The 24,173-nt window shown below is 45.0% G+C and overlaps 1 protein-coding gene across 1 annotated transcript in view; it reads right to left on the reverse strand.

Annotated features, from left to right (window-relative positions):
• UBE2QL1 (ubiquitin conjugating enzyme E2 QL1) overlaps positions 1-24,173 on the reverse strand; it is a 103,293-nt gene that overhangs the window by 24,397 nt on the left and 54,723 nt on the right. The gene's annotated exons all lie outside the window — the stretch shown is intronic.

Below are 24,173 nucleotides of genomic sequence, written 5' to 3' on the forward strand. Positions count from 1 at the left end.
GCCATCTTGGTTGCGCGCTAGGCTCCTCAATCGGAAGGATCTTATCATTTGCTTCCAACTTGCGGATCAGCGGATCAATATATACCACAAATAACAGCGGCGAACATGGACACCCTTGGTGAGTTCCACGCTTAATCTGCAAAGCCGACGTATACCCTCCATTAATTCTAAGTCGGGCTGTAGGGGATTGATATAGAGCCTGGATAGCCTTAATAAATCCCTCCCCAATACCACACCAAGTCAGGGCCGTCCAAAGAAAGTCCCAGGAGACAAGATCGAATACTTTTTCTGCATCCAAAAGCATAACCGCCATGGGGTCTCCTGAGACTTCCAAGGCGTCGAAGAGGGTGATAACCTTACGAACATGCTGTGCAGTACCCCTCCCTGGGATGAAACCATGTTGGGTAGGATTGACCAACTGCCCTTTAATCTTACACTGCCTAAGAGCCATTGCCTTAGAAAAAATCTTAGCATCCAAGTTCATAAGGGTTATAGGTCTGTAAGACCCTGGTTCTAAAGGTGGTTTACCTTTTTTTGGTATCACCACAATATCAGCGCCTGCCCAAGAATTTGGCACAGAATTTCCTAATTGGGCCTGCAAAATTGTATCAACCAGATCAGAGCGAATTACCCCTTGAAATGTTTTATAAAATTCGGTGGGGATCTGGTCAGGTCCCGCAGCTTTACCCGATGGAAGACTATTGAATGCTGCAGAAATCTCTTCAGGGGTCAAGGGTGCATCAAGTGCCTCCCTGTCTCCTTCGGAAAGCAAAGGAGCAGAGACATCCCTGAGATACTGTTGGATATCTAAGAGGTCCCCTGGCTGATACTCCCTATATAGCCTGGCATACACCTGTCTAAAGACCTCCCTGACCCCCTCGGCGTCCACAACTGTGCCTCCCTTATCATCCGATATCTCTTTAATTTCTCCCGAGGCCAATCTCTGTCTTGTACGAACCGCAAGTATGTGCCCCACGCGCTCGCTCAATTCGTGACATTGCTCCCTTTTTGTTAAATAGGTCGCGGCCGCCTTAATAGCAATGCTTTCGTTCACCTCTGCCTGATCCGGAGAGACCCTGGAAAAGATTGCCAAACTCAGTTCTTCCTCTGCATCCGAAATTGTTTTAACCAGCTTTTTGACTCTAATCTCCTCTTGTTTTTGTTTATGCAAACTAAAGCTTAACGTCTCCCTACGAATGCCAGCCTTAAAAGCGTCCCAAAAAAGTTACTATCCAGTCATTCATGTGCTTAAGATAGCCTTCATCCTTAAGTAACCCTCTTTCAAAAGGTCCATATCTGCTCCCGCCTGGCCACACCTGTGATTTTTAATGTCAACACCAGCGGATTATGGTCAGAGATGATCCGAGGAAATTTCACAATCTGACTTTTTGACAATAAAGAGTTTGATATAAAAAAAATAATCCAATCTGACACAGACCTTGTGTGGAGCAGAATAGTAAGTAATACCATTGTCAGATGAGTTCAGACGTGCCCACACATCCACTAAAGAATTATGACGTACCAGATTAACTATCGCTCCACATGGTTTTTTTTACGGCCTCCGTAACGTTGTCCAGGCTCCGTACCTAGACCCCCAACCCCGTTTATATTACAGTCGCCGCACAAGATAACCGGCTTGGGCCAGGAAGACAACTCTGAGTCAAGAAATTCAAAAATATCCGGATCATCCTCGGTAGACCCATATACCGATTCTATGGTAACTACTTCATCATTTATTATACATTCCAAAAGGACCCATCTACCCCATTGATCTACCTTTTTTCTTTTAACTTCAACATCCTTTCTTTTAGACAATATAGCCACCCCTCTAGTCTTAGTCCCCTGTTTCGAATGAGCAAGCAGAGAAAAACCCAACTGCTCCAATAAATAGCCCCTTGTCCCTTCTACATGCATCTCTTGAAGACAAACAAAATCAAGTCGCATTGATCTCAGGGTGGCCGCGACACGTTGCCTTTTCAGATGATCATTCAACCCGCACACATTGATGGAAGCAATCCTTACACTCATTAGAACACATCGAATACCTGTCCCATCCAATTAACCAATAGATCAATACACAATTTCCTCGTCCCTTCTGAAAAACCTTTCATTCTTTTACTGCTACACCTCATATAACTACCCAACCATCTCAGATGTCGTGCTGTGCTGTACCACCCTCTTGATAAAGTTGCGATGTGGCGGAATAGTACCAGTGGAGTTTCCTGTTAGCCCCAGCATTTAAAAGGGCTGAGCGGGGGTTTAGATATTGACTTAGTCCTTTTCTTCTGCTGAAAGCCCCTATGAGTCGCGGGCGCCTTCTGCACTGACGAGCTCACCGCTGAATCCAAGTCAGAGCTACTGGATAGACTTCCTTCACTGGATAAAAGGGAGTCCGAGTCGTCGTTAAGAGAGAAAAAGCAATCCCCGTCTGGAGAGCCGGGATTTCCCTTTTCCTGAGTTAGCCCGTATGTCTGTCTTGTAGCCCCCAGATTACCAAGTGCAGAAGAAATTGCGAGGGGGGTCTTTACAAGGCTGATCATATTATCGCTCGGTAAAACCTCTTCCCCCCCCCCCCCTGCTGCTCCTCCAGCTAACTCGGGCTTAGAACAAACAACAGCGTTCACTCCCATCGTAATCAAACTCATGTCCCCACCAGCGGACTTGCCTTCCTCCATGATCCGCGTGTCCTGGACACCAACTAATGGCCCCGTAAGCACAGCGCTCGGCTTGCTTTGCATCTCGCCGGGAAGTGCCTGCAACATTGTTTACGCTCGTTGCCCAGCAACTGCACTTCCAGCGTCGTTCGGCCGCACAGCTCCAGACTGATTTTCGACCGTCTTTGCCGCCTTCGTGAAAAAAGACTCCTGTAAGGTAGGCTGCCGGAATACAGATTCCTTGGGTTCCTTAGACTTAGCCCCATCCGTCCCAGCTTTCGCCACTGCTGATTTTCGAGTGGCTCTGGTCGGATCTTTACCGCCGCTGTTCACCACGGATCCACCGCCGCCATTACCTTGCGGCTCGTCGGGTTTTTTAGTGATTCCTCTATGCGGCTGTGTCATGCCACGCTGTATAGGAGCCAGATCTGCCGGGTCCTATGATGTTTCCTTGACGCCACCATTCTCCTGTTGGTCCTTCTGGCTGTTCAGGTCCTTCGGTTGCTTGGGCCCCCTTGGTGCCATGCTGTGCTTGCCTCTCAGCGCCTGTAGCCAACTAGACAGCCGACCAGAATGATAATGTATCAAAGATGCCGTTATCTGCGGCAACCACCAGAGCAGACAGAAGTCCTGGGCCCAGGCAGCCAACCAATAATTTGCTTGAAAAGGGACCTCCAGCATTACTTACAACATGATTAGAGCATGGGAAGAGGGAGAGAGAACTGCGACCTCTCGCTGCAGTCAGTCAGCGGCCATCTTGCCAAGAACTGGTAATTTTTACCTGATCGTGTGCAGGCACCAGGTAGGAAAACGCTAATACAAAAATGTTAAAGTTATATGTTGGAATTTGAACAACAAAAATATTGTACTAGTACGTGAAGAAAAAATAGCAAGGAGAAAGGGGCCCTAAGTACACCATTCCAAGTATATTACCTACCAATAACGAAGTACCCAGGAGATAAACCTATAATAATCTCTGAATGTCTCTCAGAAACTTGTTACACTAGTGGACTTACAACATTTTTTATGTATATAGGAAGAAAGTAGCCACCCACCGAATGGTTGGTGTGCTTCCTCAAAAGGGTTCCTCCTCACATTGATAAGGTTGTATATCAATGCAAACTTCTATCCTGAGAAACACGAGAGAAATATGCTGTAGGTGTGGGTGTCAGCTTAAAGTGAAACAGAGGGGCTAGGGAAAGGGGATATAAAATGGCCTATTGGTAGAGTAAACCATATTTTATGCGTCTCCCCAGTGAGTAGTATTAAAAATGTAGGGGAATGTTTCAACCTTCTGAAAAGGTCGACATGTTTCTGCACTTAATTCTGCACTAAAGAAAAGTTCCAACGGGCATCTTCAATACCTACCCTCTCTGTGTAGTGTTCACTAAATAGTGAAAAGATAGAAGATCAAATAAGTTAGACTGAAATACAAAACAAGGGAATTCCTCAATACATATATATTACAGAGTAGCGGTAGCCACTCTATAGTTATAGTTAGGATTCCGATTGGAATTCCTCGGATTTTTGCTTCCTAAAATCTTTGTCAACGTTTGATGAATCTCCATGAAACTTTGCAGACCCATTCTTTTTTCTACATTGCCAGAAGATTCAAAGTTTCGTGGCGATTAATTAAGTGGGTGCAAAAAAAAGAAAAAAAAGGAGGGCAGGTCCCAAAACACGTTTTTCCACCAATGCATTTTCCAATAAACTTTTTAGACTGACGCAGCGGCAAAATGGATGTCTAGATTTACATGAAATTTGTCAGGAATATAGATTATGTAGTTGAAACAGTCCTTTTTGCTATTTTATCGGAATTTGTTCACTTGTTTTTAAGTAATAGGGGACAAAAACTTAGTGATATATTGGGCCGTGGGCCGAGATATACTGTGGTACCTTTGAGGTATACGGTGGTACATGGCCATGATAAAACACAATATTATTGGTTAATCTAAGCCCTGGGAAAATAAAAAGGCATCAATATTGTTTAGCTTACGCTTTGTCTTTGTTTCAATGTGAAATCTACATCATTACTGTTTTTGTAATGTGGGGAAAACATGAGGCAGTTTAGCAAACTCTGTAGAGTAAGGGATTTATTTTATTGAGTTATATATATATATATATTTATTCTAATGTTCTCGATATACGTGTTTCTTTCTTGAAATTATCAAAAAAGTATTGCAGTACTATTGAAATGAGAAAAAAAAATCCTCTGCGCCACTCTATTCAGCAGCATTCTACTCTACGCCTCTGTACTATACGCCACTCAATACCGATGCACTCCATGCCACGCACTCTACTGTGCACAACTCTACTCTGCATTACTGCACTCCGCACCACTTTACGACATTGCGCTTTCCTCTCTTCTTTCCTGCTTTGATGAGGAACTGCATACCTTAGTGGTTTACGTTACATTTAAGGAGCATGTGTGCTGGACCTGATAATTTGCTCCTTGTCCATAGCCGTCCACAGAACTTTTTTCATGGGGAGGGGCATAATTTTAATGTCATTCATCCTCAGAAATATTTTGACAATGCCAAAAGGCAGGGGCACAGTCAATAAAGGGCAAGAGAAAAATCTGGGAGGGGGGGGGGGGGTAAGCACCCCCACTTACCCCTCTTCACCCTCATGTAGACGTCCATGTCCTTGTCCTGCCTTATTCTCCTTTGCTGAAAAATGACTGACAGCGGAGGCTGCTAGGAGAAACAACGTTCATTGAGGCTGCTATGGTAAACCCAGATAGAGAGATTGTAGGACACACACAAGAGGCAAGGACAGACGTGGTCTGTTATGGGACACAAGCTCCACTTCACTGATGAAGGCAAAATATGTTCAGGGACTGCTACTGCTCCTATTCTGAGTGGACATGACAAGGGTCCTTCGGTTGGACCATCCCTTTTTATAGGATGGCTGATTTACACATGGTGCATCTTTATAATGGCAGAGTTAAATTTTTCCCAGAAGAACTAAAAGTGGTTAAGATCAATTCAAGTATACCATCCATTGCTTTTTATTATTATGGGAACATTAAATAATGTGGAAACATTATTGAAAAAAGAGGGAAAATGTAGTGTGAAATAAAGATCAAAGGTGAAAAAAGACACATCAAAACAAACAGGACTAATGAAAGAAAACACAATTGCAAATTTAACATTTCCAGTGTTATACTTAGGAGACAATGAAATTGGAAGTCTGTAACACTGGCCGGACATTTCTAGGTGCTTCCTAGTTAATTTCTTGTTCTCTTGGTATTTCTGGTGCGATCATTGGCGCTGTTCACAAAATACCATAAATATAATAAAAACAAGCGATGTGCACTCAGAGAACAAAATGGCAAATGTGTGCATATATGTGAAAAGGTTTATTTGGATAATAAAAATAACACAAGGTATTGCTTTATGTTTACAGTGAATATTTCCCTTAAATATTTGACTGTGATTTTAAGATGAAAAATAGTTCCTGGTGCACTTCAATGGAGCAAGATAGATTCATCCATACATCTAAACAGGCACCAACATGTAATGACAGAGTAATACTCCTTGGAGACTGAGGCAAAGGCTCTTTCTATCTACAGTTGTGGCCGCCACAAACAAAAAGTGGTGGGCAGGTGTGGGGAGCGGGGTGCGGGAGAGGGAGCACGGGGGTTAAAATTGTTTTTTTAAAGGAACTTACCTGAAGCTGCCTCCCGCCTCGGTGTTCTTCCTGGTCCCTGCAGACACTGGGACAGCATCACAGACTCCCTGTGCTGCTCTCATGCTATGAGGGTAGCGTGGGAATTGGCCTGAGCTGGCTGGTTTGATGCTCCGCTAAGGACAGGGAGTCTGTGCTGTTTCTCCAAACCCGGCTGTTCCATACAGCTGGGTTGGAGAAACCTAAGTGCGCATGTGGGTTTGGCCGACCCAAGACGGCTGGCCAAACACACATGCGCACTTAAAGAAGTGCACCAACCGGTCATCCTCCCACCTCCCTGGCCCTGTCCCTCCCTATGCACGCTGACTCAGCCAGCAGGTGAAAAATTAAATGATGATAGAATATCACTTTATTTTTCACCTGCTGCCTCTACGCCAGTGGGGCGATGCTCCTCTGACATTGCAGACGTGGTAATCCTGCTAATTATTAAAACTCGTTGTCAAATATTCCGTGGTTCCTGAGTTGGTGGTTGCGCATATTACACGGACCGGTGTGTGTATAAGTCACTGGGACTTGAAAGGGGACCGACTTACCAGGGTTCGGCCCTTGGACTGATGTCTTTGAATTCATAACTTTTACTCAATCGGCAAGTAGGATCTATTTCACCCTACCGCCAGGTGGACTACATTTGTAGCTTAAGTGTTTGGCCCAACTCTGGAGCCACGGAATATTTGACAACGAGTTTTAATAATTAGCAGGATTACCATGTCAGTACCACGGAATCAACACTAGAGCAGTGCATATCAAGACACTACTGACAAGGGGGACTCTCTGCTTTATGGAACCGCGGTTCTCATTCCATCCATTCTGCCTTGAAAAAGTCTGAATACAAATTTGTACAGACGAAACACGTGTTGGCTTCTTGAACTGCTGGGATTTGGTACCTATATGAATAAATGGATTCTTCCAATTTGATGTGACTTGTGGACAATCATTGAGAACATGCATATGATCTAAACTGGACATACTCGCCTGTGGACTTAAGTTCTTTAGTATACTTTATTATGACATATACTTACTGGTTATATGTTTCTTTTGTAATGTTTTGTGACCAACAAGGCAGTGCTTAAACTGTGCTTTTATTTATATAACCGTGAGGTTGTAGTCAGCAACGTCGTCTACATGCCATGTCATTCATAACTGCATCTTATAAATCTTTTTGGTGCAAATAAAGTGGGGAAGTGACCAGGGTTCAGCCTCTATTAACTTAGTGAAAAAAATCAACAAGAAGGGGCTTTCTTTCTCTTCCAGAAATGCACTGCGTACTTGGTCAGACTTTGGGGTGTGGGGTGGTTGGGATGCTGGCTGGCTGGGAAGAGACAGACTTAAAGCATAGTATTTTTTTTAAAGAGGAAGCCTTTCTTGATCAAACATTCTGACCAATGAAGTTAAGTAATTTGCTAAAATCAACATCTAAAATAGCACCAACAATCCACAAGAGCAGACTAGTCCAACGTTGGTCCACGAAGGCCTGCGCTACGACCCAGACGCTTGATCTAGACATTGAAAAAAAGTTTTCAAAATGACCACAGTCAGGTGAGCCCCTCAAGTCAAGCTATGTCTAGGAACACGGTAGATCTAAGGCCCTTCCTCTTAGTCCAAGCAAGAGAAAGTCCATCCAAAAAACCTAGCCCTGTCTTAAGTAACTTGAGAAGGATGCGACGAAATACTCAGAAAAGGTGGAGAGATAGCCAGAAAGGTCAGGGGAAAGGCCCGTTGCTCTTCATTGATTAGCCAAAAGTTCACCTTAACATCAAGTGGTGTAGCAATATCTAAAGTGGCCTGTTCAGAAGCCAAACTCAGTAACATTCCGCCCAGTCCTCCGCTGCTGTAACTGAGCCAGAGGCGGCTCAGCTGTAATGTTTTTTATAGGGGTCTTTGCATTCATGCTGGGTGCCTTAAACTTTTCTTTTTTTAATTTGCCCTACATTGTATTCTGGTTCACTTTGCACTGATTTTATAATATCCATATGCATCTATGTTTTTAAATCGAGGCCCAACCAGTGAAAATCAGTGTGCTCCTTACAATAGAAATGAGCACCTTGATTTGAGTCATCTTTGACGTTTTGATTTGATGTTGACAGCACACCACCCAAGGCAGAGGCATCCTTAAATTCCCAAAGCGTCACGTGTTCCCCACTGATGGAGCTAGGCTTTAAGGCGCTAGGGGATAGGTAAGGATTGAGAATAGCGAAAGGAAGGAAGGACAATCCGACAGTAGGGGCCTGCTAAAGCTAGTCAAGCATGTGGCTCGTTGAATATCGGTGAAATATATTCGTGTCTTTAAAAGACGCCAGCCCCTGCGTCCCAAGAGTTTAAGTTTGTGTGCACGTGCTCTTTCACCCTTTACTCATTGGCCGAGATACCACGCAACTCTGAGCAGCTGCAGTTCCCTGAATGAGCACACAAACAGGCAGCTCTTGTTGCATTAGACAGCAGTGACATCATTTGCTATTGCAATTTTATCCTCTTGTTGGGTGCACAGCGGCAGGCTCAGAGTATACTGGCGTCCCTTGACTGAAAGCGGTGTCAGCGTCTATAGCATTATCATAGGCTCCTTCCAAAGCACCAAAAGGGATTCCACTGTCTGTGTCTGCAGTTTGTGTTGTGATTCAGTGTAAACACTGCATCTTGTCTTTCTTATTCGCTCATATGGCCTTCTATTTGTGCCTGTGCCCTGATCTCAAGAGGGCAGTCCGGGGTAAGTTAACTTCTCGCCTTGTGGGGAAAAAGCCCTCCTTGGTACTGACATTGTACAAGTGGTGCCCAATCCTGTATGTCAAAACAGGACGGGCATGGCGATGAATGGAGACCACCGTACAACTCGAGAGGGTCACCGTTGTCAGGCTTAAGGCAAACTGCTCAGCTTTGACTGCAATTTCTACAAAAGGACAAAATTCATAAAGAACCCACACCCGAAACTTTAAGATAAATATCATGACAGACAAAATACCACTTTAGGGAATAAATCCATCTTTCGACAGAGTCCACTGATGAGCAACATACCAAATCAGGAAGAACACCTTTTCAGGAGACTCGTGCCAAGGGACTCGTGCACATGAAGACAAACCAAATCAATGATAAAATGAGGAGCAGGTGGTCCCGTAGACTTAGCACCAGGGACCTTCTACCATACACTTCGTACTAGCTTCACCCATGTATTTTTCCTGAGGGACAGTCCATGTTGATCTGCCTAGTGAAACGTTGGGATGGCTGTAGACAGGAGGTTCCCTATCTGCCCAGTAACAGCTTGACTGCATTTGTGATGTCTGGCACACAACTTCCCAAGCCACATCCTAGTGCAGTGTTTCCCAGTCTGTGGGTCGCAAGGCGATTTTTGGTGGGTCGTTAAAGTCCAAGCTATAAATAAAGATGCCTTTAAATGCTGTATTTATCATGCCACATTTGCTGCACTTCAAATGCAGAGGTCAAACGTCAAGCTTAATCTTCTGACAAATTTTTACTTTTTTTCCATGGGAATTGGTGTTGACAAACTCCTCTCACTTTGCAACCAGAAAAAGAGGAGTACAGTGAATTATGTGACAATATTGCTGGGGTACAAGGAGTGTAACGGCAAAGACAAAGACGGCAGGATGTAATTGTTTTGGAACACACAACAAAATGTAAATACCTATAAATTAACTGTTCATATTCAGCAGTTAGGAAAGCAAAAATGAAGCATAGTTTTTGTAATTCTGACGTGTGATGGATGCACAGACTTTAATAGGATCAAAACGAACCAAAACACTGTACTTGGTGATGCGCAAATGATGAATATTCACTGGAACCCAATTTCTGGACATTAATGTATGTGTGAAATATATAGTATTTTCAGTAAAACAGTGTCGGTGCAAAATAAGTGGCTATTTCAATGGAAAATGAGGTGTCTGTAAATGACATTATGCTACCACACAATGCTTAAGTCACATTAAATACTCGCCGCAGCATGTCCATTAAAGTGATGTGGGTCGCGGAATTTGGTTGAAACTGGATGCAGCTCTAAAAAGTTTGGGAAGCACTGTCCTAGAGACTATTTATAAATTCCAATGCCTACAGCTCAGGAACATCTAGAAATGCCTTGATGGTGTTATGGTGATCTGGAGAGCTTGAAATGCAAAAGTACAATCTATTGTGAATATCCATTGACTCCAGTTTGCCATAAATGCTGGTCCTTTGGAGCGAGTTTCTCATACTCATTCTGGATAGCAGAAGAAATCTCCACAGCAGGAGGTCAGAAGAGACATGTCAGAGGCATGTTGCAGCTGCTAACGAAGTTGGGACCAAGCTTAGGACCACGGGAGAAAGCAGAAGCTGCTGACCCAGCGAGGAGCTGGACTTCCAGATGTGGTGAGGAGTTGTTCTGGTTGGGCAAAACATAGCCAGGTCCTAGCTGACGGAGACCAGAGTGGAGGAGTGACTCATGAAGACTGCCCAGGAGACAATTATTTGTGGCTCTCAGGGTCAAGGACGCATTGGAGACCATGACGGACCATGTTTACAGATGAAACTGCACCGCTTCCTTTACCTGCTCCTCGGTCCATCAGGCCAACTGCGTGATGGTGAATTTGAAGTAATTTAGCTTAGCAAGTCGGACCCCGAGAGGTCACCACAGCCTTGTGTTACTCTGAGATGCTTGTACCCCCAACGTTTGAGCTCTTCATTCACGCTAGGGTTTTCCCACTTCCACTAGTGAGTGATCCAAGAGTTTCCTTGGCATTGGCACCTACGTCCTGGCTTACACTAACCAAACTATTAATCCCCCCACACATCTCTGCTAAATTTGCTGACTGCAGAGATTCAAGGACCAAAGGCAGGCCAATCATAGCCCGCGTGGTATTTGTAATATCTCACATCTGCTACCTAGACTACATTGATTTGGGTATAAACACAACTGAAACCTGGAGTAAAATGAAGAGGTAGTGGTGATCCCATTTCTGTTGAAGCTTCTGTCACCTAAATTAAATTCAATTATTTATAATGCGAATGAATCCTCCCCGGAGGGATAGCTACACATTGATACAACCATGTAGAACAGAATCATGAGCACAGACCCTGAAGGCACTAGAGGCTTCTGGTATGCTTTAAGCACCTAACTTTAATTGCCATGCCTTTCACTGCTGTAAATACCTACCTTGATAAAGATACAGCTCTTACATACTCATGTTTTATGTGCTTCACAGTTGCAACCGATTTTCATCTCTTTTACCACTTCTTGGAGTAAGCCAAGACTGCTGTTGAAGGGATCTTTGAGGAAACATGAGTACTGAAGGAGTATGTGTTTAACCAATTGGATTGCAACCGCACTTGTGCCCTTTGGAAAACAGTAGGAGGTGAAATAACCTCCATAAATACTGCCCAGGAACGAGGAAAATTACCTCACGGTACCTTGTGAAAAGCAGTTCAAAGGGTGTGAAAGGGAACATATGGAAAAGAATAAAGCAGTGAGAAAAATAATTCGTAGGCCGAACTGCTGCAGCTAAATAGTCAGCGTCATTACATACGTGGTAAATCAGCCAAGATTTTTTTTTTAAATGTTGTGTTAAGCTTTCCGGAGTGAGCCCGTTGTGTGATGAAATGCGAAGTACATTGACATAAAAACCGGATCAGGAATATCCAGGTAAAACAATTGGAGAAGCAACATCAGGTTTAAAAAATGCGCGACTTCAAGTATCCGCTGGGGGTTTGGGCTGAAGCCCTTTGACCCAATGGGCGTTGTGCGCCTGACCGCCTACAATATATCTTGTCAGTTCTTCAAGATACAGTTAGGCAAGAACTTTTGAGTTTACTAAAATTATTTCTACAAGATTCTTATTATTGGGGCTTTCAGCAAGCCCTCTTTATCCAGATATTCTGTCATTTACAGGTTTCTCCTGCCTGCTGCCGCACACAGCTAAAGCAGTGGGTCCTACTTCAGACATTGGTTGACTTCTCTGTGAGTGAGAACGTCATACTCCTTCACACGGAGCACATTCACACACAAAGTAGTCTCCCTAAGTGCTAGGGGCTACTATGGCAATGTGCACTTTTTCATCACACAAAATAATATTTTTGCTTTCAACCAATGTTTTTTTATGTTAGTTTGATGAGGGTCCAGCAGCTACCTCAACAATAACGTTTTGCAAAAATCGAGACAAATCAAAACAAGAATTACCAAAAATAAAAAGGATGGTGGCTAACGCAGACCTATTGATTTCAGCAATGCTTGTTTTCGATGCCAGCTGTTTCTTTTCTTCGTTTCCAAAAGTTCTCAAGGATTTTCATTAAATCAAATGTTATAACTGCCAAGACAAGATCACAGAATGCAGGCAGTATTCATCAGCTGCAGATAAAGCTGCTGAATAACGCAGTTTCGCCCACGTGTTTAGCAAATCTTGCAAACGGACGACAGCCACAGCTTAGCCTACAAGCATTGACCTCATCATGCAAATAATACATCTTCTGTTGACTCTCCCAAAGGCTAGACTGTGTTTAAATGTTGACATCAGGACACACAGTCTCGGCCTCATGCTGGACAAGAGACTCTAAACGAGACGCCTACATGGCCCAAGGTCACATCCAACAACACATTAGTATGAATCTATATGACTTTGTGCCACATGTAAAAACAATTTGTGACTCGCAAATCGGTCGCAAACGATTTTGCGAATGCAAAAATGGCTGTACGCGATGTACGACTAACAATAGCAAAACATAAATAGTGATGTGACTGATTTGTGAATCTGTATTTTTTGCGACCAGAATTTGCGAGTCGCAATTATGAAATCCCTAATTGTGAGTCACAAACGACATGTACAAGCGAGTCACAAATTGCGAATACTTGCAAAATAACCAGTTTGCACATACAATTTACCACCAATTCAAATTCGGTGGTAACAGGGCCCAAAGTAAGAAAGCAGCCTCAGAGTGCATCAGGGGCTTCCACAATGGCTGCCCTGTATGTGATCGAGAGGAGGATACGCATACTGGCTGCTCAGCAGAGGAGGCAGAGACAGGAGAGGGTATTCTGAGTCAGGCTGACCATGTTTGAGAAGACAGAGGAGGAAATCTAAGAACAATTCAGACTGAGTAGCATTGTTATCTTCCAGCTAATAGCAACCTTAAATCTGCACCTTGAAAGCAGTACGCAGCACAGCAATGCAATCCCCACCCATGTCCAGGTATTGTGCTCCCTCCACTTATTGGCCGGCCAATGGCAGTTACCAAAATGTGATAGCTGTGGCCTCAGGGTTGTCGCAGAGTGCACAGTCAAATTTTCTTTAGCAATTTCCTAAACACCATGCTCCTCTACATAACCAACACATTAACCTGCCCAGGAATGATGTTGAAATGCAAACGTCAAAAGTGCAATTCTACCGGATAGCCAGATTCCCACAGGTTATAGGGTGTATAGACAGGGCCCATGTGCCCATAAGTCCCGCATCCCACCTAGAATACCTATTCAGGAACCCCAAAACCAGCCATTCTCTGAACATCCAAGTTACCTGTAATGCACACAATATCATCATAGATATTGTGGCACAATATCCAGGGAGCACACATGACTCCTACATGTTCAGGCATAGTGGAATTTACCATCGACTTGAAAGAGGGGGTTTGATGAAGGTTACCTACTCGGTACTGGAAAGTAATGTTAACACTTATTCATTATTTCCCAATCACAGCTACTTGTATGCTGTTTCACACATAAATTTGCTTTGCCAGGTGACAGTTTGTATGCCCTGAGGCCATGGATCCTCACACCCTACAAGTCTCCTAACAACCGATGTAAAAGGCAGTATTAAACAGCACATAGGCACACCTGGTCGGTGATTGAGCTGTTATTTGGGATCCTCAAACCTCACTTTCTGTGACTGCACAAGAATGGAGGAGTCTTTTAGTATGCACCTACACTGCCTGGAAGATTGAGGCAACCCGTGCCATAGTCCACAACATTGCCTGCAGAAGAGGCTTACCCATTGAGGTGACTGAATTGGTCTCCGAGAATAAGGATTCTGGCCCACCTGCCCAGCAGTCAACCAAGGCAGGCAGAGCAGCTGAGGGGAGAAGGTGCAGGGACCACATAGCCAGACATTACTTTGGACTGTAAGACATATCGAAATACACAATACTGCAAACACAAGGAGATGATGGACAGAGTGCTGAAACGTTTCAGACACTCACTCAAGTCACAGATCTGGGTTGAATCCATCATCGTTCTCTAGCTCACTTAATCACCCCAGTTCAGACCCAGCCATATGCAAATCAGTCTTGACCCTGTGCCTCAAGGGAACAGTCCAGCACTTCCTGCCAAGCCAGTTCTTCCCTGGACCGGAAACATACATTCTGGGACTGGTTTCGGGGTAACACCCCTCATCAGCCAGGCTAGCTTGAATCCAGTGTCAAAGTGAGCAAGAGACCCATGTCTAGGCCTACCCTTCCAACTTAGGCTGAACAAAGCAAACACAAGGAGATGATGGACGGAGAGCTGAAACTTTTAAGACACTCGCCGATCTGGGTTGAATCCATCATCGTCCTTTAGCTCACTACGCCACCCCAGTTCAGATCCAGCCATATGCAAATCAGTCTTGACCTTGTGCCTCATGGGAACAGTCCAGCCCAAACTGCCAAGCAATGTCTTCCCTGGACCGGAAACAAGCATCCTGGGACAGGTTTTGGGGTAACACCCCTCATCAGTCAGCCTAGCTTGAATCCAGTGGTAAAGTGAGCAAGGGACCCACGTCTGGGCATACCCTGACAACTTAGGGCAAACACCCATGAGGCACATGGTCAGGAATGATTTGCAGATAGCTGGGTCTGAACTGAGTGGCAAAGTGAGCTAAAGATGATGGTGGATTCAACCCAGATCTTTGACAGTGGATGAGTGTCTGAAAAGTTTCTGCGCTCCGTCCATCATCTCCTTGTTTTTGCTTTATATACACAATACTTTCAGAAAATGCACAAGTAATTGATTGCTCAAAATTATGCTCCCTTTAATGGCAGGGTTCAACAAACTTTTACAGTTAACCTGTCTGTCACACAAAAGCATATATACATTGAGTGCACATGTTGGTCGGTTACATCACCGCCAACTGAAAGGGAAGATCAGAAAAGACAATGCCTGACTACCACCCAGAACTCATTTCTTTCAACCGAGTCCAGTATGCGAGCTGGTGCCATGCGGAGGTGCTGGAGTGCGTCTGCAACTCCATCGCCGCACATAGGCATCGGAGGCAAATACGCTGCTGAGGCTTGACACCTCACTGTCTGGAGCCTCAGCACTCACCCCGCTGGCAATGTGGGCATTTTGGATGGCCTCCACGAATGCTGTGATCTGGGCTAGGCCCCATGAGACATGCCCACTGTAGTGGCCCATCTCCACCTGTAGGGCCACTGTGTGTTTCAACAGGGTAGTGGTCGCCTGTGCAAGCCTCCCTATGGCCATTGTCATGGCATCCATCCTGGCACCTCTGTCCTCTCCTTGCGCCTTTGAAGGCTCCTGTCCTCTGACAGGTCGGTGCACAGTTGGCCAACGGCGTTCATTTTGAAGTCTATGCAGGCCTGATTGTCTGCCAACTGCTTCATCAAGCTGTTGAAGCCCAGTGTCAATTTCTGGTTAAACAATCACATTTGTTTTTGTTGTAGGAGCTAAACTTGCAGTATCGATTTCTTGAGTGGCATCAAGTAGAGTACAGCAGAGTGAAGTGTCGTAGTGGAGTGGCGCAGAGTGGAGTGGCATAGAGTGGAGGAGCGTAGAGTGAATAACAGTGGATTGGAGTGGTGTAGAGTGCAGTGGCGTACAGGGGATTGGCACAGAGGGGAGTGCAATGACGTAGAGTGCAGTGGCGCAGATTAGAGTGGCGCAGATTAGAGTGGCGCAGAGTAGAGTGGCGCAGAGTGGAGAAGAATGGTGTTGAGTGCAGGGCGCAGCATACTGTGGCGTGGCGTGGAGTGGTGTAGAGTAGAGTTCAGTAGCATAGAGTAGAGTGGTGCAGAGTAGAGAGGCATAGAGTGGTATAGGGTGCAGTTGCTTGGGGTGGTGTGCTACAGAGTAGAGAGGTGTGGGGTGGAGTGGCATGGAGTGGCGCAAAGTGCAGAGTCATTCCAGTGGGGTGCTAAAGAGTGGAGTGGCGCAGAGTGCAGTGGCTTGGGCTGGAGTGGTGTGGAGTGGCGTGGAGTGCAGTGGCGTACAGAGGAGAGGAGTGGCGTGGCGTAGAGTGCAGTGGTGCAGAGTAGAGTGACATTGAGTGCAGTGGTGTAGAGTAGTGCAGAGTAGAGCAGGGTGGCACAGAGTGGAGTAATGCAGAGAAGAATTGTGTAGAGTGGTATGGAGTGGCAAAGAGTAGAGTGGCACATAGTGGAGAGCAGTAGCATAGGCTGTAGTGGCAGTGATACAGGGTAGAGCAGGGCGGCATAGAGTAGAGTGGCGCAGAGGCAGAGTGGGATGGTATAAATTAGAGTGGAGTAGAGTAAAGTGGTGTAGAGTGGCGTAGAGTAGAGTGATGTAGAGTAGAGTGTTATGTTATGTTATTTATTCTTGTAAGGCGCAACAGCTACCTGAAGGTTTCCCGGCACCGCCTGACAGGAGCAGAAGGAAAAAGGAAGATCTATTGATTAAACAATCAGGTTTTTAAGCCCTTTAGGAAATTCTTGTAAGCTGTTTCTTTTCGAAGTGGCATAGGGTGGTGCAGAGAAGAGTGGCCTAGAGTGCAGTGCAGTGGTGTAGAGTGGAGTGGTACAGAGTAGAGGTGAGTGGCATAGAGTGGAATGGTGCAAAGTGGAATGGCGTACAGTAGAGTGGCGCATGGTGGAGTGACACAGTGTGGCCTGAGGCAGATTGTGGTACAGAGGCGTCGAGTAAAGTGTTACAGAGTGCAGTGGTAGAGTAGAGTGGTGCAGAGTAGAGCAGAATGGTGTAGGGTGCAGTGCTGCAGAGTAGAGTAAAGTGGCATAGAGTGAAGTAGCACAGAGCGGAGTGTCGTACAGCGCAGAGGCTTAGAGTAATGCAGTCAAAGACCTACATCAGAGCCTCAGTTCAAGTTCTACGGGCCCTTAATCTCTGAAGAGAAGCCACTCTCAAGGGTTTCGTCAATGTTTCACAGAGGAACTGCACTGGTGAGCACGGTATTTTGGACAAAGTAGAAGAATGCAGCAGTAACAATGTTTTACTCAGTAAATGATATATGGGGATAAGAAATAATGTTGCAGTGTTTCTTATTTGGAAGGCACGCAGAATCACAGTCACACTTTGAAGTACAAGGATATTCGTATTTTGTGCCACAATGGGGTACCTATTCAAGGTCATAGATTAGCTGATTTGCTTACATTGTTGGGCATGGAGGTGGGAGGAAAATGAAACAACATGGAAGAGGTGGATGAGTGGGAGAAATTAGAAGCCACATGGACAGGTATTTGGGAGACGGACTGAAAATATAAGCAATCATATGGAGTATTTGATCTCCAGAACAAAGTGGCTCCAAAAACGAGAACAGAGGAAGGACACGGGTACTTGGTCTGCGCTTCAGGTAAGGGCCAAATACAAGAAGAGGACATGACACAGGTATGCCGAGGTAAACGGGAAGGAGGGAAAAGAGAGCGATGCTGAAGCTAACAAATGATAAACTATGGGCGGGCCGAAAGCCCACTATTTGTAAACGAAATGTCTGCAGTTCCTGCTTACGTCACTCATCATTCTCTTTCCATATTAAATTGGAATGTTGGAGGAATTTGGCCTAAATTACAGAACACCGGGTGGATTACTTTCATTGAAAATTCTGACATTAACCTTTTCAAGTGAACCTGAACATCTGTCTTACAAAGATTGTTTGATATTCAGTCTCGCGGGATCCGCCCCTCTGCAGGGCGTGCAAAAGGTGGACTTTCTCTTTGGGTTAGAGTCACTTTGAAACTGGATCAGAAGGAGATCCCTACTGGCCATCAAGCCTTCCAATGTATCCTTATAAAAGGGATTGACAACTTAACCTTCAATTTGATAATTGTTTTTAAAAAAACGACTTCAGTAATAGTGATCACTGTCTCTTTGAGGACTTGTTTAATTGTATTGCCATTTTAGGTGATCAGTGTCATACCCATGTGCTGAACTGCAAAATGTGATTTTAATTTTGTTGAGATATTCAGCACCTCTCCCTACTTAAGGGCCACGGTGCAATTTTACCATTTTTAGACTGTTATATGGCGTTTTTAAAATCGCATTTTTGCACTGATTGAATAGCAGAATTCGGTAGCCTTCCTCAGTTAATCCTTCCTGACTCACTTGTTTTTATCTGTGTTACTAGAAATTGCCATTGAATTGCCATAACGAAACGCTCGCTTACCTGCTTGGAAGCAGCACCTGATAACGCTTGGGGGCTTACTTTTCCTCACTTCCGGTGAGCGTCGGAAGCCAGTTTGGGGCCGGAACCTCCGGTTAACGGTCTAGATGCGCATTTATGAGGGCTTCTTAAGCACGGCACGCCAAAGGCAAGCCCGTCTGCGCCCGTCTGCGCCCGTCCGCGCACCGGCCGTGCACAGCACCAGCCATGCGGACGGTTCTGATCCCCAATTAGGGAGGAAGCAACGACAGATGTACACATGGGAGCAACTCCTACGGATGAGGGAAGGTAGGATTGATGACTCCCTCAATACACCCTCCCTGCAGGTTAAAGCACCTATTGTGGAGAGCGAACCAGCAGGCCTTAAGTGCGGTTTGCTCAATGTTAGGTCCCTTGTAAAGCACCACCAGGAGATTCATATACTGATTGATACCCTTAAACTTGATGAATTATTTCTCACTGAAACCTGGACCCGCCCTGACTCTGAGGTTGAACTGGGAATGGCATGCCCAGCTGGCTATAAGGTGCTTCACAAACCACGGGTTTCTGGGAGAGGTGGGGGAGTTGGATTGATTTTTAAAGATAGCTGGAACTTTGTGCAACTCTCCATTGACGACACCGAGGGCATGGAGCTCATGGGATTTTCCCTTATGAGCCCCAGTGGACATTTGTTCTCTGGCATGGTCTGCTATCGCCCGCCGGTGCAGTCAACCCTCATTTCCAGAATTTAATTAATAATTTGTTTAATCTGGCACTCTCACATTCCTATATGGTTATCGTAGGGGACTTTAACCTCTGGGCTAATGGAAACAATGGGTCAGCACTTACCGATCTTGTGAAATCTTGTGAGAATTTGAACTTACAACAGCTGGTATTGGTTCCTACCCACCAAGGTGGTCACATTTTAGATCTCAATACAGCCAAAGTTGAGGCCATTTCGCCTCTCTGCTGGACGGATCATTTCCTTGTTACTTTCAAAGTGGGTATCCCCATTAAAAACCCAGATCTCGCCACCACACCTATTTATCGCCAAGGCAGGGAGTGGAACAAAATGCATGATATTGCCAAACAAATGTCTTTATTCACTGATACTAATGTGTTTGACGAAAATAAGCCTGTGGAAACTAACAACCAGGAATTTTGTAAACAGATCACTAAGACGCTTGATCTGTTAATTCCCATAAAAATCTTAAAAACTAAGCGTAAGCCATCTGCCCCCTGGTTTAACGAGAATTTAAAAGTTCTTAAAAAGAACTGTAAACTTGCAGAAAGGAAATGGAGGAAAGGCTATGATACTGCTGATAAAGAAGCGTTGAAGGTCACTTTGAATAACTATAAAAATGAAATCTCCAAAGCAAAGGCGGAGTTTTTTGCTAATTCCATTTAAGAGGCCCCTAACAAAACCCGCAGGATCTTTAAAATAGTCGAAGAATCATCCAAACCTGACTGCTTGAAAAATAAAACTGTCGCAACTCAAGAACTTTGCGACAGCTTAGCTATTTATTTTGAGGAGAAAATGTCAAGGATAATAACTGGATTGTCAGTAAGTCTGGATAATTCTTGTGATTCGGTCTCTGAGACTTACGCTCAGCCATTAGCTTGTCAGATAGATGAAGGGGTTCGCGTGTATAGACCTATTACTCTAAGCCAGTTTGCCTTACCCACGGAAGAAGAGTTCTACAAAATTGCTATGAGCACCAAATCTGGATCCCCAATGGACCCCCTCCCCCACAAGGTCTGGAAGGAGTACGGCAGACAGCTAGTACCACAGCTCTATCGGATCTGTGGTCAATCCTTGAGCAGTGGGACAGTCCCTCCCTGCTGGAAACAGGCTTTAGTGACACCCCTGTGGAAGAAACCCACCCTTGGCCCTCAGTGCCCAAACAATTTTCGCCCTATCTCCCTTCTCCCTTACCCTGTAAAAATTCTCGAACGCCTGGTCAGCAGAACTCATTTTTGGAAACTAATTTGAGATTTGAAGACGAGCAAGTTGGCTTTCGACCAGGCCATGGGACAGAGACAGCACTAGTAGTGGTCTTGGATGAACTTAGAATGCGGGCAGACAGAGGTCAGTCAACTGTTCTGATTTTGCTCGACATGTCTGCTGCATTCGACACCGTCAATCAAACTTTTATTGAGGCAGCTTGCGGAACTTGGGCTTGCGGACCTTGCTTTTATTTGGCTTAAGTCCTATCTGGAGAATAGGCAACAAGCAGTATGCCTCCCCCCCCCCCCCTTCCATCTAAATTTAGAACGGTTCAGCATGGGGTCCCCCAAGGATCATCCATAAGCCCGATCCTTTTGAATATTTATTTAAGACCACTGATTTGCATCATTAAATCCTATAACATTAAGCTGGTGAATTATGCAGACGACACGCAGCTCATCCGGTCTCTGGTAGGCAGAGAGTCTACGTCACTCAGTGACTTCCACGAATGTATGTAGAAGACTGCTAGTTGGCTCATGAAAATTCCCTGCAGTTCAATGGTGGGAAAACAGAAATACTGCACTGTACAGTGAAAAAAGTCCCTCGCCCACTTCCAGATGAATTCTGACCTATCCAGGCAGACACACCTCCCACACCAGTGGCTGCTGTGCGCAATCTGGTGGTAGTTTTCAACAACAAGTTAAGTATGGAGAAACATGTAAATAAAACAGTTGGAACCTGTTTCTCCCTCATTAAAGCCTTGCGGAAAATCCTTCCCATGTTGCCTTTGTCAGCCAGGGATTTAGTAGTTAGAAGCGTCATCCTGAGCCGGCTGGACTATTGTAACGCCCTGCTTGTCGGTGCACCCAATTTCCTCATTAAGAGACTACAAAGAATGCAAACCATAGCTGCTAAGTTAGCCTTAAAGAGGAGGCGGGATGACTCTGCATTTGCGGCTCTCATCGATCTCCACTGGCTGCCTCTAGTCCAGAGAATCCAGTTCAAAGCAGTATGCATTGTGTTCAAGGCCCTTCATGGACTTGGACCTCTGCCTTTGCAGGAAAAATTTGTCTGGCACTTCCCGTCACAAACTCTTCGCTCTTCTACTGCTCACCTGGTCCGCACCACCAGAGCAAGAACTTCCAGATATGGAGGCAGAGCGTTCAGCTGTGCAGCAGCACAGCTGTGAAACAACCTCCCACCTAATATCAATTAGAGGAATTCGTACAGTTTAGGAAAAAACGTAAAACTTACCTTTTCCCTAGGTTGTAGTGCTTGCATCGCCTGCAGTGGTTAAGCTCTGTGTGTGTAGAGGAACCTCTGTCTTTTTAGTGCCAGGATATCCGTAGGGTGATAGAGCGCTTTATAAATGCTGGTTACATTACATTACAAGCACAATAGATTATCTGCATGGTGGAGGTAGAGGCTCCCTACGTTTAATGGTAGGCGCATTGCAACTGATTATATATCTGTTAGTAGGGGCATATTGACATTTGTGTTGGGTGGGGCCATTAGCAAGTGGTCCTTATGCTTTGACACTATCTGCTCCCTTGTGGAGAACTAAAGCCCCTCGACCAACCTGGCCCTCCTGTATATCAAGGAGAGTGGTCTGAGATTGTCGTGGTTTATGCAAAATTCTAGCAAGAGCTTAAACAAACTACTCAGATAAAATAAGAATGCATTCCTTTTTTGTCATTCTGAAACGGTCAAGGGATCTGACTTGAAGAATTACTATGAGGATTTATGTGGCTGTGTTGGAACATCTCTCCTCAAACCTATTAATAAGAGTCGCAAGGTACCAAGGTAGTTTGATTCACAGCGTTCATCCACCAGTAGACACCTAAGGGATGTACTCCATGCCAAGCATAGGATCCCAGAGGTGATGGCATGTGCTAGGTCCCAATTAAAAAAATTGAAAGGAGAAAAGACTAACTTAATGACAAGGATTGGGACCGAGTCAAAACAAAAACATAAAACCTTTTGGAGCACACGTGGTAATTGTAAGGCTGAGGGGGGCGACCTGGAGCTTAAGATCTGTAGTAATATTAATGCTACTGATTGGGTCAAGCATTTGTGCACTACATATAGCCCACAAAGCATAGATTAACCTCTTATCAAATTTTGTGCAAGCTTTCCTACCCCCTATCCAAGATTAATAGTTGCTATTAAAGATGCTATCGATAAAGGCCCCAGCTTCATAGCAGCAGTGCCGGACTGGGTACCTATTGATCTAGTCAAATGTAACATAGAACTCTGGGCACCTCTATTGACTAATGTTTTTAACAATTTGTTCCTCCAACAACCTTCCAAGGTCCTGGTCCATTTCCATGATCGTGCCCATTTTAAATAAGGGAAATAGATAGGACCCCAAGTGTTATTGTCTCACTTCCCTGATTGACACTTCGGTAGAGATTTTGGGTAGGGTCGTTTTTAACAGGATCCGGGATTGGGCAGGGGAGAACAACATATTGTACCTCTCCCAAAATGGTTTCAGAGAAGGGCTGGGTATAGGTGAGCAGTGCCTCATTCTCAACCTCTTTGTAGGGAAATGTACAGTTGCTAGGTGCTGCCCACTATACCTAGCATTTATAGACCCATCTACAGCAATGGATATAGTATGAACCGTTGTACGCTATGGAGGGTGTTGCTGGGCATGGGGCTGGATGTTGCCCTGGTCCATTTTCTGCATTCCTTGCATGAGCATCTGGGGCAAGCGTGCGGTCTGCACACCATAGAGAACTCACGGAGGCATTTAGTCTTGAACGTGGGGTTTGTTTGGGATGACACCCTTGCTGCTTGTTTTGTACATTAAAAACCTGACCCCATTTCTTGCATAGGAAATTAAAGATGTGAAAAAAATTGGCAGTTTGGCCTTGCTTGTAGTACTCTCCAATGAAGATGCGGTTCTCATGGCTTGCACACCTGTTGCACTTAGGAGGTTGGTGGACTCCTTCGTTGACCTCATGACTAACCTGGATTTGATCACTAGTTTTAGTAAATTCCACATGACTGCATATAGTCCTAAGACGCGTAATGTTCCTTCTCTTGTATGTGATGGAAAGCGGATAACTAATGTGCAGACCTTCCCTCTGCATTCAGGTGGATGGGGTGCTCATGCTTCTGCAAGTGCTTTGAATCTATCAAGGGCAGATGGGGCCCTGCTGAATCTCATATGGCCCAAAGATCGTAAGGCACTGTCCCCCCTTATCACTTTTTATAATTCTTAGTGCTTTCCTATTGCTTATTATGACACCGGGGCCTGGTGATATTCCGCCTCTCATCCCCTACAGGTTGAGGAGAACTGAATTTGTATGAAACCTTTGAGCCAACCTCTTGCTCGTTCTAATTTTATCTGTCTTAACGAACTGGGTTTATTCTACTTGGAGGATCACATCAAACTGGCCCCTATTCTATTGTGGAGATGAATCTGGGCCAACCCAGCGACCAGACTGGATAGAGATATTACTTTTGACTGCCTCCACCAAGATTGGGGCAGCAGGATCCCTTGGCTGGCTTACGCTCGTACAGTCCTAATAGACATAGGCCACCCGAGTTGTTCGATTCTCCTGCTTTGATATGCCCCACAGTTAAAAA

The sequence above is a fragment of the Triturus cristatus genome, chromosome 5_1 (genome assembly GCF_964204655.1).
Source record: "Triturus cristatus chromosome 5_1, aTriCri1.1, whole genome shotgun sequence".
NCBI classification, from domain to species: domain Eukaryota; kingdom Metazoa; phylum Chordata; class Amphibia; order Caudata; family Salamandridae; genus Triturus; species Triturus cristatus.